We start from the raw sequence: 19,144 nt of genomic DNA on the forward strand, positions 1-19,144 counted from the left end.
GCTGCTGCAATCCACGCGTTTTAGATCTGCATAACTCCACCTCTTTAAACACAGCACCTTCACCCCCTGCTGTTCCCACCCGCCTCAACACCGTTGGAAGGGAGGAGAACCAATTAAGGCGGGGGGTGGGGTGGAACGAGCAGCTGTCTACCCTTAGCAGGAGGGCTCCTGATTACATACCTCTCCTGCTGCTGCTGCTGCTGGCTGTCCAGCAGCAGACTGAAGGTGGCTGCTGCTGTGCACAGGTATATAAAGGCTCAGAGCCTATTATGACACGCGCAGCCAGCGTTCCATTGCCACATTCCATCTACTGCAGGCAGGATACCTGGCTGGCTGAATGTCGCTGAGAAGCTCACAGAGACCGCCATAAGCAACAGTTTAACAGAATGCCACAGACTAATCAACCAAACTTTTTGGGTTGGGTTCTCTTTTATAGTCTGCAGGCATTAAATGAAAGAAGTCAGTGTTCCAGCAGAAGGAGACAACGTTTCAGAAAAGGCATTGTAGCAAACCAAAAAAGAAATTTTAAGCGCAGCAGAGTAACCAGCGCACATACCTGTTAGCTCAGGTGAGTTTAAAAGGCTGCTGTTGATAACAAGGGCATTTGCTAAATAGATGGTGTGTGTGCAACAATATACTGAAAGGTCAATTATATTGTGCAGCTTATCTCACCACCTGTAGTTATTTAGGTGAAAGCTCCAAAATGCTTGCCTAATATGTCTGTTTATCCAAAAGGAAGTAAAAAGGGAGAGCTAGAAAGATAGCATTGCATCACATTACATGGCAATGCAATGCACAGTTGCTGAAGTTGAACCAAAATGAGCTTGTAATCTGGCTTCTGCAACTTTGAACATGAAAAATCCAATGAGGAGAAGAAAAGCAAAGCCAAAGAGTCCATCCCAAAATCCGACAAACAAGCAAAATGAACAAAAAACATTGAATTCAATTCTTTCTGATTTTAGAAACTGCATTAAAGAAGGGGTGCACCGGTCCTGGAGATACTGCAATACCAGGTCAATGCGTGGAGTGGACAGAGCAAGCTCTTTTTCCATCTCCCTGTTCTAAAAATCCATTTAATATATGGTCCCCAGATAGGGGACGTATCAGATATTAAACTGATAAGAACAGATACTACACTTGATCTTAGCCAAAAGGCCGAGAAGCGATAACCAGAATTGGTTTCAAACTACGGAGCCACCCAAGGATCCTGAAAAGTCCATTTGTGGAGATGAGCTCCTGGACTCCCGTTAAGAAGACATGTTGTCAACCTCTAGATCCCTTACATGCCTGCACTTTTCGGCTTGCTGCTGCTGCAATCCACGCGTTTTAGATCTGCATAACTCCACCTCTTTAAACACAGCACCTTCACCCCCTGCTGTTCCCACCCGCCTCAACACCGTTGGAAGGGAGGAGAACCAATTAAGGCGGGGGGTGGGGTGGAACGAGCAGCTGTCTACCCTTAGCAGGAGGGCTCCTGATTACATACCTCTCCTGCTGCTGCTGCTGCTGCTGGCTGTCCAGCAGCAGACTGAAGGTGGCTGCTGCTGTGCACAGGTATATAAAGGCTCAGAGCCTATTATGACACGCGCAGCCAGCGTTCCATTGCCACATTCCATCTACTGCAGGCAGGATACCTGGCTGGCTGAATGTCGCTGAGAAGCTCACAGAGACCGCCATAAGCAACAGTTTAACAGAATGCCACAGACTAATCAACCAAACTTTTTGGGTTGGGTTCTCTTTTATAGTCTGCAGGCATTAAATGAAAGAAGTCAGTGTTCCAGCAGAAGGAGACAACGTTTCAGAAAAGGCATTGTAGCAAACCAAAAAAGAAATTTTAAGCGCAGCAGAGTAACCAGCGCACATACCTGTTAGCTCAGGTGAGTTTAAAAGGCTGCTGTTGATAACAAGGGCATTTGCTAAATAGATGGTGTGTGTGCAACAATATACTGAAAGGTCAATTATATTGTGCAGCTTATCTCACCACCTGTAGTTATTTAGGTGAAAGCTCCAAAATGCTTGCCTAATATGTCTGTTTATCCAAAAGGAAGTAAAAAGGGAGAGCTAGAAAGATAGCATTGCATCACATTACATGGCAATGCAATGCACAGTTGCTGAAGTTGAACCAAAATGAGCTTGTAATCTGGCTTCTGCAACTTTGAACATGAAAAATCCAATGAGGAGAAGAAAAGCAAAGCCAAAGAGTCCATCCCAAAATCCGACAAACAAGCAAAATGAACAAAAAACATTGAATTCAATTCTTTCTGATTTTAGAAACTGCATTAAAGAAGGGGTGCACCGGTCCTGGAGATACTGCAATACCAGGTCAATGCGTGGAGTGGACAGAGCAAGCTCTTTTTCCATCTCCCTGTTCTAAAAATCCATTTAATATATGGTCCTCAGATAGGGGACGTATCAGATATTAAACTGATAAGAACAGATACTACACTTGATCTTAGCCAAAAGGCCGAGAAGCGATAACCAGAATTGGTTTCAAACTACGGAGCCACCCAAGGATCCTGAAAAGTCCATTTGTGGAGATGAGCTCCTGGACTCCCGTTAAGAAGACATGTTGTCAACCTCTAGATCCCTTACATGCCTGCACTTTTCGGCTTGCTGCTGCTGCAATCCACGCGTTTTAGATCTGCATAACTCCACCTCTTTAAACACAGCACCTTCACCCCCTGCTGTTCCCACCCGCCTCAACACCGTTGGAAGGGAGGAGAACCAATTAAGGCGGGGGGTGGGGTGGAACGAGCAGCTGTCTACCCTTAGCAGGAGGGCTCCTGATTACATACCTCTTCTGCTGCTGCTGCTGCTGCTGGCTGTCCAGCAGCAGACTGAAGGTGGCTGCTGCTGTGCACAGGTATATAAAGGCTCAGAGCCTATTATGACACGCGCAGCCAGCGTTCCATTGCCACATTCCATCTACTGCAGGCAGGATACCTGGCTGGCTGAATGTCGCTGAGAAGCTCACAGAGACCGCCATAAGCAACAGTTTAACAGAATGCCACAGACTAATCAACCAAACTTTTTGGGTTGGGTTCTCTTTTATAGTCTGCAGGCATTAAATGAAAGAAGTCAGTGTTCCAGCAGAAGGAGACAACGTTTCAGAAAAGGCATTGTAGCAAACCAAAAAAGAAATTTTAAGCGCAGCAGAGTAACCAGCGCACATACCTGTTAGCTCAGGTGAGTTTAAAAGGCTGCTGTTGATAACAAGGGCATTTGCTAAATAGATGGTGTGTGTGCAACAATATACTGAAAGGTCAATTATATTGTGCAGCTTATCTCACCACCTGTAGTTATTTAGGTGAAAGCTCCAAAATGCTTGCCTAATATGTCTGTTTATCCAAAAGGAAGTAAAAAGGGAGAGCTAGAAAGATAGCATTGCATCACATTACATGGCAATGCAATGCACAGTTGCTGAAGTTGAACCAAAATGAGCTTGTAATCTGGCTTCTGCAACTTTGAACATGAAAAATCCAATGAGGAGAAGAAAAGCAAAGCCAAAGAGTCCATCCCAAAATCCGACAAACAAGCAAAATGAACAAAAAACATTGAATTCAATTCTTTCTGATTTTAGAAACTGCATTAAAGAAGGGGTGCACCGGTCCTGGAGATACTGCAAGACCAGGTCAATGCGTGGAGTGGACAGAGCAAGCTCTTTTTCCATCTCCCTGTTCTAAAAATCCATTTAATATATGGTCCCCAGATAGGGGACGTATCAGATATTAAACTGATAAGAACAGATACTACACTTGATCTTAGCCAAAAGGCCGAGAAGCGATAACCAGAATTGGTTTCAAACTACGGAGCCACCCAAGGATCCTGAAAAGTCCATTTGTGGAGATGAGCTCCTGGACTCCCGTTAAGAAGACATGTTGTCAACCTCTAGATCCCTTACATGCCTGCACTTTTCGGCTTGCTGCTGCTGCAATCCACGCGTTTTAGATCTGCATAACTCCACCTCTTTAAACACAGCACCTTCACCCCCTGCTGTTCCCACCCGCCTCAACACCGTTGGAAGGGAGGAGAACCAATTAAGGCGGGGGGTGGGGTGGAACGAGCAGCTGTCTACCCTTAGCAGGAGGGCTCCTGATTACATACCTCTCCTGCTGCTGCTGCTGCTGGCTGTCCAGCAGCAGACTGAAGGTGGCTGCTGCTGTGCACAGGTATATAAAGGCTCAGAGCCTATTATGACACGCGCAGCCAGCGTTCCATTGTCACATTCCATCTACTGCAGGCAGGATACCTGACTGGCTGAATGTCGCTGAGAAGCTCACAGAGACCGCCATAAGCAACAGTTTAACAGAATGCCACAGACTAATCAACCAAACTTTTTGGGTTGGGTTCTCTTTTATAGTCTGCAGGCATTAAATGAAAGAAGTCAGTGTTCCAGCAGAAGGAGACAACGTTTCAGAAAAGGCATTGTAGCAAACCAAAAAAGAAATTTTAAGCGCAGCAGAGTAACCAGCGCACATACCTGTTAGCTCAGGTGAGTTTAAAAGGCTGCTGTTGATAACAAGGGCATTTGCTAAATAGATGGTGTGTGTGCAACAATATACTGAAAGGTCAATTATATTGTGCAGCTTATCTCACCACCTGTAGTTATTTAGGTGAAAGCTCCAAAATGCTTGCCTAATATGTCTGTTTATCCAAAAGGAAGTAAAAAGGGAGAGCTAGAAAGATAGCATTGCATCACATTACATGGCAATGCAATGCACAGTTGCTGAAGTTGAACCAAAATGAGCTTGTAATCTGGCTTCTGCAACTTTGAACATGAAAAATCCAATGAGGAGAAGAAAAGCAAAGCCAAAGAGTCCATCCCAAAATCCGACAAACAAGCAAAATGAACAAAAAACATTGAATTCAATTCTTTCTGATTTTAGAAACTGCATTAAAGAAGGGGTGCACCGGTCCTGGAGATACTGCAATACCAGGTCAATGCGTGGAGTGGACAGAGCAAGCTCTTTTTCCATCTCCCTGTTCTAAAAATCCATTTAATATATGGTCCCCAGATAGGGGACGTATCAGATATTAAACTGATAAGAACAGATACTACACTTGATCTTAGCCAAAAGGCCGAGAAGCGATAACCAGAATTGGTTTCAAACTACGGAGCCACCCAAGGATCCTGAAAAGTCCATTTGTGGAGATGAGCTCCTGGACTCCCGTTAAGAAGACATGTTGTCAACCTCTAGATCCCTTACATGCCTGCACTTTTCGGCTTGCTGCTGCTGCAATCCACGCGTTTTAGATCTGCATAACTCCACCTCTTTAAACACAGCACCTTCACCCCCTGCTGTTCCCACCCGCCTCAACACCGTTGGAAGGGAGGAGAACCAATTAAGGCGGGGGGTGGGGTGGAACGAGCAGCTGTCTACCCTTAGCAGGAGGGCTCCTGATTACATACCTCTCCTGCTGCTGCTGCTGCTGGCTGTCCAGCAGCAGACTGAAGGTGGCTGCTGCTGTGCACAGGTATATAAAGGCTCAGAGCCTATTATGACACGCGCAGCCAGCGTTCCATTGCCACATTCCATCTACTGCAGGCAGGATACCTGGCTGGCTGAATGTCGCTGAGAAGCTCACAGAGACCGCCATAAGCAACAGTTTAACAGAATGCCACAGACTAATCAACCAAACTTTTTGGGTTGGGTTCTCTTTTATAGTCTGCAGGCATTAAATGAAAGAGGTCAGTGTTCCAGCAGAAGGAGACAACGTTTCAGAAAAGGCATTGTAGCAAACCAAAAAAGAAATTTTAAGCGCAGCAGAGTAACCAGCGCACATACCTGTTAGCTCAGGTGAGTTTAAAAGGCTGCTGTTGATAACAAGGGCATTTGCTAAATAGATGGTGTGTGTGCAACAATATACTGAAAGGTCAATTATATTGTGCAGCTTATCTCACCACCTGTAGTTATTTAGGTGAAAGCTCCAAAATGCTTGCCTAATATGTCTGTTTATCCAAAAGGAAGTAAAAAGGGAGAGCTAGAAAGATAGCATTGCATCACATTACATGGCAATGCAATGCACAGTTGCTGAAGTTGAACCAAAATGAGCTTGTAATCTTCTGGCTTCTGCAACTTTGAACATGAAAAATCCAATGAGGAGAAGAAAAGCAAAGCCAAAGAGTCCATCCCAAAATCCGACAAACAAGCAAAATGAACAAAAAACATTGAATTCAATTCTTTCTGATTTTAGAAACTGCATTAAAGAAGGGGTGCACCGGTCCTGGAGATACTGCAATACCAGGTCAATGCGTGGAGTGGACAGAGCAAGCTCTTTTTCCATCTCCCTGTTCTAAAAATCCATTTAATATATGGTCCCCAGATAGGGGACGTATCAGATATTAAACTGATAAGAACAGATACTACACTTGATCTTAGCCAAAAGGCCGAGAAGCGATAACCAGAATTGGTTTCAAACTACGGAGCCACCCAAGGATCCTGAAAAGTCCATTTGTGGAGATGAGCTCCTGGACTCCCGTTAAGAAGACATGTTGTCAACCTCTAGATCCCTTACATGCCTGCACTTTTCGGCTTGCTGCTGCTGCAATCCACGCGTTTTAGATCTGCATAACTCCACCTCTTTAAACACAGCACCTTCACCCCCTGCTGTTCCCACCCGCCTCAACACCGTTGGAAGGGAGGAGAACCAATTAAGGCGGGGGGTGGGGTGGAACGAGCAGCTGTCTACCCTTAGCAGGAGGGCTCCTGATTACATACCTCTCCTGCTGCTGCTGCTGCTGCTGGCTGTCCAGCAGCAGACTGAAGGTGGCTGCTGCTGTGCACAGGTATATAAAGGCTCAGAGCCTATTATGACACGTGTAGCACCCTGAGGATTCGGCTGCTACAGGAGTATTGCACCTCAACCCAGAGGTGTGATATTCCACTCCCGGGCAAGGATGGAGAGTGGAACTGAGCTCGGTAGGCTGCATGCACTACACACATCCCATTTCCGGGGAACAGACCGACGGTACTCCCACTTAGAAATGTGCAGGTACGACCGAGTCTGTTCCTGGCTGGAGTGGGAGGGAGGTGGTACATCCCAAGTAGTGTAGGGGCAGATAGGGGGAGCAGCCTGGGTAAAGTTAGGAGCTCATTGGGTGCTGGTCACCTGAGCTCACACATAGAGGGTGTATATAAGGTGGGCACCAACTAAGAACAGGGTCAGATGCAGAGGATCAGATGCAGAGAGTCAGTCAGCTGCAGAGAACAAGTCAGATGCAGAGGATCAGATGCAGAGAGTCAGTCAGCTGCAGAGAACAAGTCAGGAGCAGAGGAGAGAAGAAAGACAAAGACCCAGAGTGAGAGAGGAGAAAAGAGAGAGACCCAGAGCACAGAAGAGAAGGACTCTGAGATCCCAACTAAAAGCACCGGGTGAAGAGTCGGCATCAGGGTACCGGAACCCAAGCTGGTGGGGGTAAAAACATTCCCCAGCCAGAGACCGGAGACCGTGGGCAGCGTCTGCCACGGTCACCCATCACATCCACCCCGAAGGCACACCACATGAAGGGTCAGGGAACCCAGGGCCAAGGGTGTCCCAACAGAAGGCCCGAGGGAGCTGGACCTAGGTGGATTACTGGTGGGGACGGCCAGAGAACGGGACAGAAAGAGAGCTCAGGGCCACGCTCCGGACTTGTTTGGGGGTTGGCTGGATCCAGGACCTGGTGGACGCAGCACGGCTCGGGTGGTCACTAGCAGCTGGAGTGACCAGTACAACATCTGCAGTAAGTAAACACCCTTAACTGCACAACCCGACTCTGTCTTCACTGCCGTCTGCACTACACCACCACAACCCCCATCCTCTGCGCCTGTCCCCTCTGAGGCTATACCCCTCCCGTTGGGGGTTATCCCACCAAGCTGCGCATCCACCATCAGCCTCAGCGGACCCTGCTGCAGCGGCGGCCACAGTGACCGCATCACAACGGGTGGCGTAGTCGACACAAAAGAACTCTTAATAACATCTGTAGGACTGCCACATAACACTGAGCTTGACGCCCTGGGCACGGGCCGGGTCACAGCCGCTCGGAGACTACAACCCCCCATCTGATCCGGTGCCGGGTATTCCCCTCAAATAGGAATATGTCCCAGGGGGCGCGTCAACACGCGCAGCCAGCGTTCCATTGCCACATTCCATCTACTGCAGGCAGGATACCTGGCTGGCTGAATGTCGCTGAGAAGCTCACAGAGACCGCCATAAGCAACAGTTTAACAGAATGCCACAGACTAATCAACCAAACTTTTTGGGTTGGGTTCTCTTTTATAGTCTGCAGGCATTAAATGAAAGAAGTCAGTGTTCCAGCAGAAGGAGACAACGTTTCAGAAAAGGCATTGTAGCAAACCAAAAAAGAAATTTTAAGCGCAGCAGAGTAACCAGCGCACATGCCTGTTAGCTCAGGTGAGTTTAAAAGGCTGCTGTTGATAACAAGGGCATTTGCTAAATAGATGGTGTGTGTGCAACAATATACTGAAAGGTCAATTATATTGTGCAGCTTATCTCACCACCTGTAGTTATTTAGGTGAAAGCTCCAAAATGCTTGCCTAATATGTCTGTTTATCCAAAAGGAAGTAAAAAGGGAGAGCTAGAAAGATAGCATTGCATCACATTACATGGCAATGCAATGCACAGTTGCTGAAGTTGAACCAAAATGAGCTTGTAATCTGGCTTCTGCAACTTTGAACATGAAAAATCCAATGAGGAGAAGAAAAGCAAAGCCAAAGAGTCCATCCCAAAATCCGACAAACAAGCAAAATGAACAAAAAACATTGAATTCAATTCTTTCTGATTTTAGAAACTGCATTAAAGAAGGGGTGCACCGGTCCTGGAGATACTGCAATACCAGGTCAATGCGTGGAGTGGACAGAGCAAGCTCTTTTTCCATCTCCCTGTTCTAAAAATCCATTTAATATATGGTCCCCAGATAGGGGACGTATCAGATATTAAACTGATAAGAACAGATTTTTTGATTGAAGCTGCATCCAAGGCACTGAAAAATGTGACCGAAGTCACACCAAAACAGCGCACGAGGCGAGGATTCATGTGGACCCTTCCCGGAGGAGAGGGTCCCCAATAAACCATCCCCATCCCTCCGAGCCAGAAGGCCACAGCGAGGGTCAGGGATCTCCGATGCTCTCCCTAGCCGAAGCCGGAGAAGAGCCGTTTTCGTGCTCCCAGCTTCCATCTAGGCTGCCACCCTAGTGGAGCTGGAGCCTGTGTTGGTTTCTCAGCCCAAAGCTGACCGGACCTCCGACCGGGTTTATAAAAATTCCCCTTCCTAGCCCGGAGGCCAGGAATAGGGGGGGGTTGCTCAGAAAGTATGATTGGCAAAGGTGCGGCGTGCTACGAAGCCAAGTCTTTCTGGGGTTCCCAGTCCCAGTAAGCTTGAACTCCCACCAGGGCGCCTACTCCTGGGGCACATTGCTCCAAAGCCCTCACACTTACCCAGATTAGTGACTTCGATCCTGGAGGGCCATGTTTTCCATCAGATAACTCTATGAGCCACCTGGCGTACTAACAAGTGCACCAAACCAGTGTGTAAAATGCATCAATTTACTAGGGCAGCCCAAGGACAAAACTGCCTTTTCAAAAGATACTACACTTGATCTTAGCCAAAAGGCCGAGAAGCGATAACCAGAATTGGTTTCAAACTACGGAGCCACCCAAGGATCCTGAAAAGTCCATTTGTGGAGATGAGCTCCTGGACTCCCGTTAAGAAGACATGTTGTCAACCTCTAGATCCCTTACATGCCTGCACTTTTCGGCTTGCTGCTGCTGCAATCCACGCGTTTTAGATCTGCATAACTCCACCTCTTTAAACACAGCACCTTCACCCCCTGCTGTTCCCACCCGCCTCAACACCGTTGGAAGGGAGGAGAACCAATTAAGGCGGGGGGTGGGGTGGAACGAGCAGCTGTCTACCCTTAGCAGGAGGGCTCCTGATTACATACCTCTCCTGCTGCTGCTGCTGCTGGCTGTCCAGCAGCAGACTGAAGGTGGCTGCTGCTGTGCACAGGTATATAAAGGCTCAGAGCCTATTATGACACGCGCAGCCAGCGTTCCATTGCCACATTCCATCTACTGCAGGCAGGATACCTGGCTGGCTGAATGTCGCTGAGAAGCTCACAGAGACCGCCATAAGCAACAGTTTAACAGAATGCCACAGACTAATCAACCAAACTTTTTGGGTTGGGTTCTCTTTTATAGTCTGCAGGCATTAAATGAAAGAAGTCAGTGTTCCAGCAGAAGGAGACAACGTTTCAGAAAAGGCATTGTAGCAAACCAAAAAAGAAATTTTAAGCGCAGCAGAGTAACCAGCGCACATACCTGTTAGCTCAGGTGAGTTTAAAAGGCTGCTGTTGATAACAAGGGCATTTGCTAAATAGATGGTGTGTGTGCAACAATATACTGAAAGGTCAATTATATTGTGCAGCTTATCTCACCACCTGTAGTTATTTAGGTGAAAGCTCCAAAATGCTTGCCTAATATGTCTGTTTATCCAAAAGGAAGTAAAAAGGGAGAGCTAGAAAGATAGCATTGCATCACATTACATGGCAATGCAATGCACAGTTGCTGAAGTTGAACCAAAATGAGCTTGTAATCTGGCTTCTGCAACTTTGAACATGAAAAATCCAATGAGGAGAAGAAAAGCAAAGCCAAAGAGTCCATCCCAAAATCCGACAAACAAGCAAAATGAACAAAAAACATTGAATTCAATTCTTTCTGATTTTAGAAACTGCATTAAAGAAGGGGTGCACCGGTCCTGGAGATACTGCAATACCAGGTCAATGCGTGGAGTGGACAGAGCAAGCTCTTTTTCCATCTCCCTGTTCTAAAAATCCATTTAATATATGGTCCCCAGATAGGGGACGTATCAGATATTAAACTGATAAGAACAGATACTACACTTGATCTTAGCCAAAAGGCCGAGAAGCGATAACCAGAATTGGTTTCAAACTACGGAGCCACCCAAGGATCCTGAAAAGTCCATTTGTGGAGATGAGCTCCTGGACTCCCGTTAAGAAGACATGTTGTCAACCTCTAGATCCCTTACATGCCTGCACTTTTCGGCTTGCTGCTGCTGCAATCCACGCGTTTTAGATCTGCATAACTCCACCTCTTTAAACACAGCACCTTCACCCCCTGCTGTTCCCACCCGCCTCAACACCATTGGAAGGGAGGAGAACCAATTAAGGCGGGGGGTGGGGTGGAACGAGCAGCTGTCTACCCTTAGCAGGAGGGCTCCTGATTACATACCTCTCCTGCTGCTGCTGCTGCTGGCTGTCCAGCAGCAGACTGAAGGTGGCTGCTGCTGTGCACAGGTATATAAAGGCTCAGAGCCTATTATGACACGCGCAGCCAGCGTTCCATTGCCACATTCCATCTACTGCAGGCAGGATACCTGGCTGGCTGAATGTCGCTGAGAAGCTCACAGAGACCGCCATAAGCAACAGTTTAACAGAATGCCACAGACTAATCAACCAAACTTTTTGGGTTGGGTTCTCTTTTATAGTCTGCAGGCATTAAATGAAAGAAGTCAGTGTTCCAGCAGAAGGAGACAACGTTTCAGAAAAGGCATTGTAGCAAACCAAAAAAGAAATTTTAAGCGCAGCAGAGTAACCAGCGCACATACCTGTTAGCTCAGGTGAGTTTAAAAGGCTGCTGTTGATAACAAGGGCATTTGCTAAATAGATGGTGTGTGTGCAACAATATACTGAAAGGTCAATTATATTGTGCAGCTTATCTCACCACCTGTAGTTATTTAGGTGAAAGCTCCAAAATGCTTGCCTAATATGTCTGTTTATCCAAAAGGAAGTAAAAAGGGAGAGCTAGAAAGATAGCATTGCATCACATTACATGGCAATGCAATGCACAGTTGCTGAAGTTGAACCAAAATGAGCTTGTAATCTGGCTTCTGCAACTTTGAACATGAAAAATCCAATGAGGAGAAGAAAAGCAAAGCCAAAGAGTCCATCCCAAAATCCGACAAACAAGCAAAATGAACAAAAAACATTGAATTCAATTCTTTCTGATTTTAGAAACTGCATTAAAGAAGGGGTGCACCGGTCCTGGAGATACTGCAATACCAGGTCAATGCGTGGAGTGGACAGAGCAAGCTCTTTTTCCATCTCCCTGTTCTAAAAATCCATTTAATATATGGTCCCCAGATAGGGGACGTATCAGATATTAAACTGATAAGAACAGATACTACACTTGATCTTAGCCAAAAGGCCGAGAAGCGATAACCAGAATTGGTTTCAAACTACGGAGCCACCCAAGGATCCTGAAAAGTCCATTTGTGGAGATGAGCTCCTGGACTCCCGTTAAGAAGACATGTTGTCAACCTCTAGATCCCTTACATGCCTGCACTTTTCGGCTTGCTGCTGCTGCAATCCACGCGTTTTAGATCTGCATAACTCCACCTCTTTAAACACAGCACCTTCACCCCCTGCTGTTCCCACCCGCCTCAACACCGTTGGAAGGGAGGAGAACCAATTAAGGCGGGGGGTGGGGTGGAACGAGCAGCTGTCTACCCTTAGCAGGAGGGCTCCTGATTACATACCTCTCCTGCTGCTGCTGCTGCTGCTGGCTGTCCAGCAGCAGACTGAAGGTGGCTGCTGCTGTGCACAGGTATATAAAGGCTCAGAGCCTATTATGACACGTGTAGCACCCTGAGGATTCGGCTGCTACAGGAGTATTGCACCTCAACCCAGAGGTGTGATATTCCACTCCCGGGCAAGGATGGAGAGTGGAACTGAGCTCGGTAGGCTGCATGCACTACACACATCCCATTTCCGGGGAACAGACCGACGGTACTCCCACTTAGAAATGTGCAGGTACGACCGAGTCTGTTCCTGGCTGGAGTGGGAGGGAGGTGGTACATCCCAAGTAGTGTAGGGGCAGATAGGGGGAGCAGCCTGGGTAAAGTTAGGAGCTCATTGGGTGCTGGTCACCTGAGCTCACACATAGAGGGTGTATATAAGGTGGGCACCAACTAAGAACAGGGTCAGATGCAGAGGATCAGATGCAGAGAGTCAGTCAGCTGCAGAGAACAAGTCAGATGCAGAGGATCAGATGCAGAGAGTCAGTCAGCTGCAGAGAACAAGTCAGGAGCAGAGGAGAGAAGAAAGACAAAGACCCAGAGTGAGAGAGGAGAAAAGAGAGAGACCCAGAGCACAGAAGAGAAGGACTCTGAGATCCCAACTAAAAGCACCGGGTGAAGAGTCGGCATCAGGGTACCGGAACCCAAGCTGGTGGGGGTAAAAACATTCCCCAGCCAGAGACCGGAGACCGTGGGCAGCGTCTGCCACGGTCACCCATCACATCCACCCCGAAGGCACACCACATGAAGGGTCAGGGAACCCAGGGCCAAGGGTGTCCCAACAGAAGGCCCGAGGGAGCTGGACCTAGGTGGATTACTGGTGGGGACGGCCAGAGAACGGGACAGAAAGAGAGCTCAGGGCCACGCTCCGGACTTGTTTGGGGGTTGGCTGGATCCAGGACCTGGTGGACGCAGCACGGCTCGGGTGGTCACTAGCAGCTGGAGTGACCAGTACAACATCTGCAGTAAGTAAACACCCTTAACTGCACAACCCGACTCTGTCTTCACTGCCGTCTGCACTACACCACCACAACCCCCATCCTCTGCGCCTGTCCCCTCTGAGGCTATACCCCTCCCGTTGGGGGTTATCCCACCAAGCTGCGCATCCACCATCAGCCTCAGCGGACCCTGCTGCAGCGGCGGCCACAGTGACCGCATCACAACGGGTGGCGTAGTCGACACAAAAGAACTCTTAATAACATCTGTAGGACTGCCACATAACACTGAGCTTGACGCCCTGGGCACGGGCCGGGTCACAGCCGCTCGGAGACTACAACCCCCCATCTGATCCGGTGCCGGGTATTCCCCTCAAATAGGAATATGTCCCAGGGGGCGCGTCAACACGCGCAGCCAGCGTTCCATTGCCACATTCCATCTACTGCAGGCAGGATACCTGGCTGGCTGAATGTCGCTGAGAAGCTCACAGAGACCGCCATAAGCAACAGTTTAACAGAATGCCACAGACTAATCAACCAAACTTTTTGGGTTGGGTTCTCTTTTATAGTCTGCAGGCATTAAATGAAAGAAGTCAGTGTTCCAGCAGAAGGAGACAACGTTTCAGAAAAGGCATTGTAGCAAACCAAAAAAGAAATTTTAAGCGCAGCAGAGTAACCAGCGCACATACCTGTTAGCTCAGGTGAGTTTAAAAGGCTGCTGTTGATAACAAGGGCATTTGCTAAATAGATGGTGTGTGTGCAACAATATACTGAAAGGTCAATTATATTGTGCAGCTTATCTCACCACCTGTAGTTATTTAGGTGAAAGCTCCAAAATGCTTGCCTAATATGTCTGTTTATCCAAAAGGAAGTAAAAAGGGAGAGCTAGAAAGATAGCATTGCATCACATTACATGGCAATGCAATGCACAGTTGCTGAAGTTGAACCAAAATGAGCTTGTAATCTGGCTTCTGCAACTTTGAACATGAAAAATCCAATGAGGAGAAGAAAAGCAAAGCCAAAGAGTCCATCCCAAAATCCGACAAACAAGCAAAATGAACAAAAAACATTGAATTCAATTCTTTCTGATTTTATAAACTGCATTAAAGAAGGGGTGCACCGGTCCTGGAGATACTGCAATACCAGGTCAATGCGTGGAGTGGACAGAGCAAGCTCTTTTTCCATCTCCCTGTTCTAAAAATCCATTTAATATATGGTCCCCAGATAGGGGACGTATCAGATATTAAACTGATAAGAACAGATACTACACTTGATCTTAGCCAAAAGGCCGAGAAGCGATAACCAGAATTGGTTTCAAACTACGGAGCCACCCAAGGATCCTGAAAAGTCCATTTGTGGAGATGAGCTCCTGGACTCCCGTTAAGAAGACATGTTGTCAACCTCTAGATCCCTTACATGCCTGCACTTTTCGGCTTGCTGCTGCTGCAATCCACGCGTTTTAGATCTGCATAACTCCACCTCTTTAAACACAGCACCTTCACCCCCTGCTGTTCCCACCCGCCTCAACACCGTTGGAAGGGAGGAGAACCAATTAAGGCGGGGGGTGGGGTGGAACGAGCAGCTGTCTACCCTTAGCAGGAGGGCTCCTGATTACATACCTCTCCTGCTGCTGCTGCTGCTGCTGGCTGTCCAGCAGCAGACTGAAGGTGGCTGCTGCTGTGCACAGGTATATAAAGGCTCAGAGCCTATTATGACACGCGCAGCCAGCGTTCCATTGCCACATTCCATCTACTGCAGGCAGGATACCTGGCTGGCTGAATGTCGCTGAGAAGCTCACAGAGACCGCCATAAGCAACAGTTTAACAGAATGCCACAGACTAATCAACCAAACTTTTTGGGTTGGGTTCTCTTTTATAGTCTGCAGGCATTAAATGAAAGAAGTCAGTGTTCCAGCAGAAGGAGACAACGTTTCAGAAAAGGCATTGTAGCAAACCAAAAAAGAAATTTTAAGCGCAGCAGAGTAACCAGCGCACATGCCTGTTAGCTCAGGTGAGTTTAAAAGGCTGCTGTTGATAACAAGGGCATTTGCTAAATAGATGGTGTGTGTGCAACAATATACTGAAAGGTCAATTATATTGTGCAGCTTATCTCACCACCTGTAGTTATTTAGGTGAAAGCTCCAAAATGCTTGCCTAATATGTCTGTTTATCCAAAAGGAAGTAAAAAGGGAGAGCTAGAAAGATAGCATTGCATCACATTACATGGCAATGCAATGCACAGTTGCTGAAGTTGAACCAAAATGAGCTTGTAATCTGGCTTCTGCAACTTTGAACATGAAAAATCCAATGAGGAGAAGAAAAGCAAAGCCAAAGAGTCCATCCCAAAATCCGACAAACAAGCAAAATGAACAAAAAACATTGAATTCAATTCTTTCTGATTTTAGAAACTGCATTAAAGAAGGGGTGCACCGGTCCTGGAGATACTGCAATACCAGGTCAATGCGTGGAGTGGACAGAGCAAGCTCTTTTTCCATCTCCCTGTTCTAAAAATCCATTTAATATATGGTCCCCAGATAGGGGACGTATCAGATATTAAACTGATAAGAACAGATTTTTTGATTGAAGCTGCATCCAAGGCACTGAAAAATGTGACCGAAGTCACACCAAAACAGCGCACGAGGCGAGGATTCATGTGGACCCTTCCCGGAGGAGAGGGTCCCCAATAAACCATCCCCATCCCTCCGAGCCAGAAGGCCACAGCGAGGGTCAGGGATCTCCGATGCTCTCCCTAGCCGAAGCCGGAGAAGAGCCGTTTTCGTGCTCCCAGCTTCCATCTAGGCTGCCACCCTAGTGGAGCTGGAGCCTGTGTTGGTTTCTCAGCCCAAAGCTGACCGGACCTCCGACCGGGTTTATAAAAATTCCCCTTCCTAGCCCGGAGGCCAGGAATAGGGGGGGGTTGCTCAGAAAGTATGATTGGCAAAGGTGCGGCGTGCTACGAAGCCAAGTCTTTCTGGGGTTCCCAGTCCCAGTAAGCTTGAACTCCCACCAGGGCGCCTACTCCTGGGGCACATTGCTCCAAAGCCCTCACACTTACCCAGATTAGTGACTTCGATCCTGGAGGGCCATGTTTTCCATCAGATAACTCTATGAGCCACCTGGCGTACTAACAAGTGCACCAAACCAGTGTGTAAAATGCATCAATTTACTAGGGCAGCCCAAGGACAAAACTGCCTTTTCAAAAGATACTACACTTGATCTTAGCCAAAAGGCCGAGAAGCGATAACCAGAATTGGTTTCAAACTACGGAGCCACCCAAGGATCCTGAAAAGTCCATTTGTGGAGATGAGCTCCTGGACTCCCGTTAAGAAGACATGTTGTCAACCTCTAGATCCCTTACATGCCTGCACTTTTCGGCTTGCTGCTGCTGCAATCCACGCGTTTTAGATCTGCATAACTCCACCTCTTTAAACACAGCACCTTCACCCCCTGCTGTTCCCACCCGCCTCAACACCGTTGGAAGGGAGGAGAACCAATTAAGGCGGGGGGTGGGGTGGAACGAGCAGCTGTCTACCCTTAGCAGGAGGGCTCCTGATTACATACCTCTCCTGCTGCTGCTGCTGCTGGCTGTCCAGCAGCAGACTGAAGGTGGCTGCTGCTGTGCACAGGTATATAAAGGCTCAGAGCCTATTATGACACGCGCAGCCAGCGTTCCATTGCCACATTCCATCTACTGCAGGCAGGATACCTGGCTGGCTGAATGTCGCTGAGAAGCTCACAGAGACCGCCATAAGCAACAGTTTAACAGAATGCCACAGACTAATCAACCAAACTTTTTGGGTTGGGTTCTCTTTTATAGTCTGCAGGCATTAAATGAAAGAAGTCAGTGTTCCAGCAGAAGGAGACAACGTTTCAGAAAAGGCATTGTAGCAAACCAAAAAAGAAATTTTAAGCGCAGCAGAGTAACCAGCGCACATACCTGTTAGCTCAGGTGAGTTTAAAAGGCTGCTGTTGATAACAAGGGCATTTGCTAAATAGATGGTGTGTGTGCAACAATATACTGAAAGGTCAATTATATTGTGCAGCTTATCTCACCACCTGTAGTTATTTAGGTGAAAGCTCCAAAATGCTTGCCTAATATGTCTGTTTATCCAAAAGGAAGTAAAAAGGGAGAGCTAGAAAGATAGCATTGCATCACATTACATGGCAATGCAATGCACAGTTGCTGAAGTTGAACCAAAATGAGCTTGTAATCTGGCTTCTGCAACTTTGAACATGAAAAATCCAATGAGGAGAAGAAAAGCAAAGCCAAAGAGTCCATCCCAAAATCCGACAAACAAGCAAAATGAACAAAAAACATTGAATTCAATTCTTTCTGATTTTAGAAACTGCATTAAAGAAGGGGTGCACCGGTCCTGGAGATACTGCAATACCAGGTCAATGCGTGGAGTGGACAGAGCAAGCTCTTTTTCCATCTCCCTGTTCTAAAAATCCATTTAATATATGGTCCCCAGATAGGGGACGTATCAGATATTAAACTGATAAGAACAGATACTACACTTGATCTTAGCCAAAAGGCCGAGAAGCGATAACCAGAATTGGTTTCAAACTACGGAGCCACCCAAGGATCCTGAAAAGTCCATTTGTGGAGATGAGCTCCTGGACTCCCGTTAAGAAGACATGTTGTCAACCTCTAGATCCCTTACATGCCTGCACTTTTCGGCTTGCTGCTGCTGCAATCCACGCGTTTTAGATCTGCATAACTCCACCTCTTTAAACACAGCACCTTCACCCCCTGCTGTTCCCACCCGCCTCAACACCGTTGGAAGGGAGGAGAACCAATTAAGGCGGGGGGTGGGGTGGAACGAGCAGCTGTCTACCCTTAGCAGGAGGGCTCCTGATTACATACCTCTCCTGCTGCTGCTGCTGCTGGCTGTCCAGCAGCAGACTGAAGGTGGCTGCTGCTGTGCACAGGTATATAAAGGCTCAGAGCCTATTATGACACGCGCAGCCAGCGTTCCATTGCCACATTCCATCTACTGCAGGCAGGATACCTGGCTGGCTGAATGTCGCTGAGAAGCTCACAGAGACCGCCATAAGCAACAGTTTAACAGAATGCCACAGACTAATCAACCAAACTTTTTGGGTTGGGTTCTCTTTTATAGTCTGCAGGCATTAAATGAAAGAAGTCAGTGTTCCAGCAGAAGGAGACAACGTTTCAGAAAAGGCATTGTAGCAAACCAAAAAAGAAATTTTAAGCGCAGCAGAGTAACCAGCGCACATACCTGTTAGCTCAGGTGAGTTTAAAAGGCTGCTGTTGATAACAAGGGCATTTGCTAAATAGATGGTGTGTGTGCAACAATATACTGAAAGGTCAATTATATTGTGCAGCTTATCTCACCACCTGTAGTTATTTAGGTGAAAGCTCCAAAATGCTTGCCTAATATGTCTGTTTATCCAAAAGGAAGTAAAAAGGGAGAGCTAGAAAGATAGCATTGCATCACATTACATGGCAATGCAATGCACAGTTGCTGAAGTTGAACCAAAATGAGCTTGTAATCTGGCTTCTGCAACTTTGAACATGAAAAATCCAATGAGGAGAAGAAAAGCAAAGCCAAAGAGTCCATCCCAAAATCCGACAAACAAGCAAAATGAAC

The 19,144-nt window shown here is 47.2% G+C and overlaps 11 non-coding genes and 2 pseudogenes across 11 annotated transcripts; all 13 read right to left on the reverse strand.

The window, feature by feature from the left end:
- Positions 1–976: 976 nt before the first annotated feature.
- Positions 977–1,167, reverse strand: LOC141240554 (U2 spliceosomal RNA). Its single transcript, XR_012305768.1, has one exon. It is a non-coding gene; the product is annotated as a U2 spliceosomal RNA (small nuclear RNA).
- Positions 1,168–2,285: 1,118 nt separating this feature from the next.
- Positions 2,286–2,476, reverse strand: LOC141240459 (U2 spliceosomal RNA). The gene has a single exon (XR_012305706.1). It is a non-coding gene; the product is annotated as a U2 spliceosomal RNA (small nuclear RNA).
- A 1,118-nt stretch (positions 2,477–3,594) lies between these two features.
- LOC141240439 (U2 spliceosomal RNA) lies at positions 3,595–3,785 on the reverse strand. Its single transcript, XR_012305687.1, has one exon. It is a non-coding gene; the product is annotated as a U2 spliceosomal RNA (small nuclear RNA).
- Positions 3,786–4,900: 1,115 nt separating this feature from the next.
- Positions 4,901–5,091, reverse strand: LOC141240555 (U2 spliceosomal RNA). Its single transcript, XR_012305769.1, has one exon. It is a non-coding gene; the product is annotated as a U2 spliceosomal RNA (small nuclear RNA).
- Positions 5,092–6,209: 1,118 nt separating this feature from the next.
- On the reverse strand, positions 6,210–6,400 carry LOC141240556 (U2 spliceosomal RNA). The gene has a single exon (XR_012305770.1). It is a non-coding gene; the product is annotated as a U2 spliceosomal RNA (small nuclear RNA).
- Positions 6,401–8,802: 2,402 nt separating this feature from the next.
- On the reverse strand, positions 8,803–8,984 carry LOC141240469 (U2 spliceosomal RNA). Its single transcript, XR_012305716.1, has one exon. It is a non-coding gene; the product is annotated as a U2 spliceosomal RNA (small nuclear RNA).
- Positions 8,985–9,509: 525 nt separating this feature from the next.
- On the reverse strand, positions 9,510–9,625 carry LOC141240523 (U2 spliceosomal RNA; annotated as a pseudogene).
- A 1,115-nt stretch (positions 9,626–10,740) lies between these two features.
- LOC141240558 (U2 spliceosomal RNA) lies at positions 10,741–10,931 on the reverse strand. The gene has a single exon (XR_012305772.1). It is a non-coding gene; the product is annotated as a U2 spliceosomal RNA (small nuclear RNA).
- Positions 10,932–12,046: 1,115 nt separating this feature from the next.
- LOC141240559 (U2 spliceosomal RNA) lies at positions 12,047–12,237 on the reverse strand. The gene has a single exon (XR_012305773.1). It is a non-coding gene; the product is annotated as a U2 spliceosomal RNA (small nuclear RNA).
- Positions 12,238–14,639: 2,402 nt separating this feature from the next.
- On the reverse strand, positions 14,640–14,830 carry LOC141240560 (U2 spliceosomal RNA). Its single transcript, XR_012305774.1, has one exon. It is a non-coding gene; the product is annotated as a U2 spliceosomal RNA (small nuclear RNA).
- A 1,118-nt stretch (positions 14,831–15,948) lies between these two features.
- LOC141240470 (U2 spliceosomal RNA) lies at positions 15,949–16,130 on the reverse strand. The gene has a single exon (XR_012305717.1). It is a non-coding gene; the product is annotated as a U2 spliceosomal RNA (small nuclear RNA).
- Positions 16,131–16,655: 525 nt separating this feature from the next.
- Positions 16,656–16,771, reverse strand: LOC141240524 (U2 spliceosomal RNA; annotated as a pseudogene).
- Positions 16,772–17,886: 1,115 nt separating this feature from the next.
- On the reverse strand, positions 17,887–18,077 carry LOC141240561 (U2 spliceosomal RNA). Its single transcript, XR_012305775.1, has one exon. It is a non-coding gene; the product is annotated as a U2 spliceosomal RNA (small nuclear RNA).
- Positions 18,078–19,144: the final 1,067 nt, after the last annotated feature.

Source organism: Phyllobates terribilis, unplaced genomic scaffold, assembly GCF_046119375.1.
Source record: "Phyllobates terribilis strain yellow unplaced genomic scaffold, ASM4611937v1 Scaffold_853__1_contigs__length_604787, whole genome shotgun sequence".
Classification (NCBI taxonomy): domain Eukaryota; kingdom Metazoa; phylum Chordata; class Amphibia; order Anura; family Dendrobatidae; genus Phyllobates; species Phyllobates terribilis.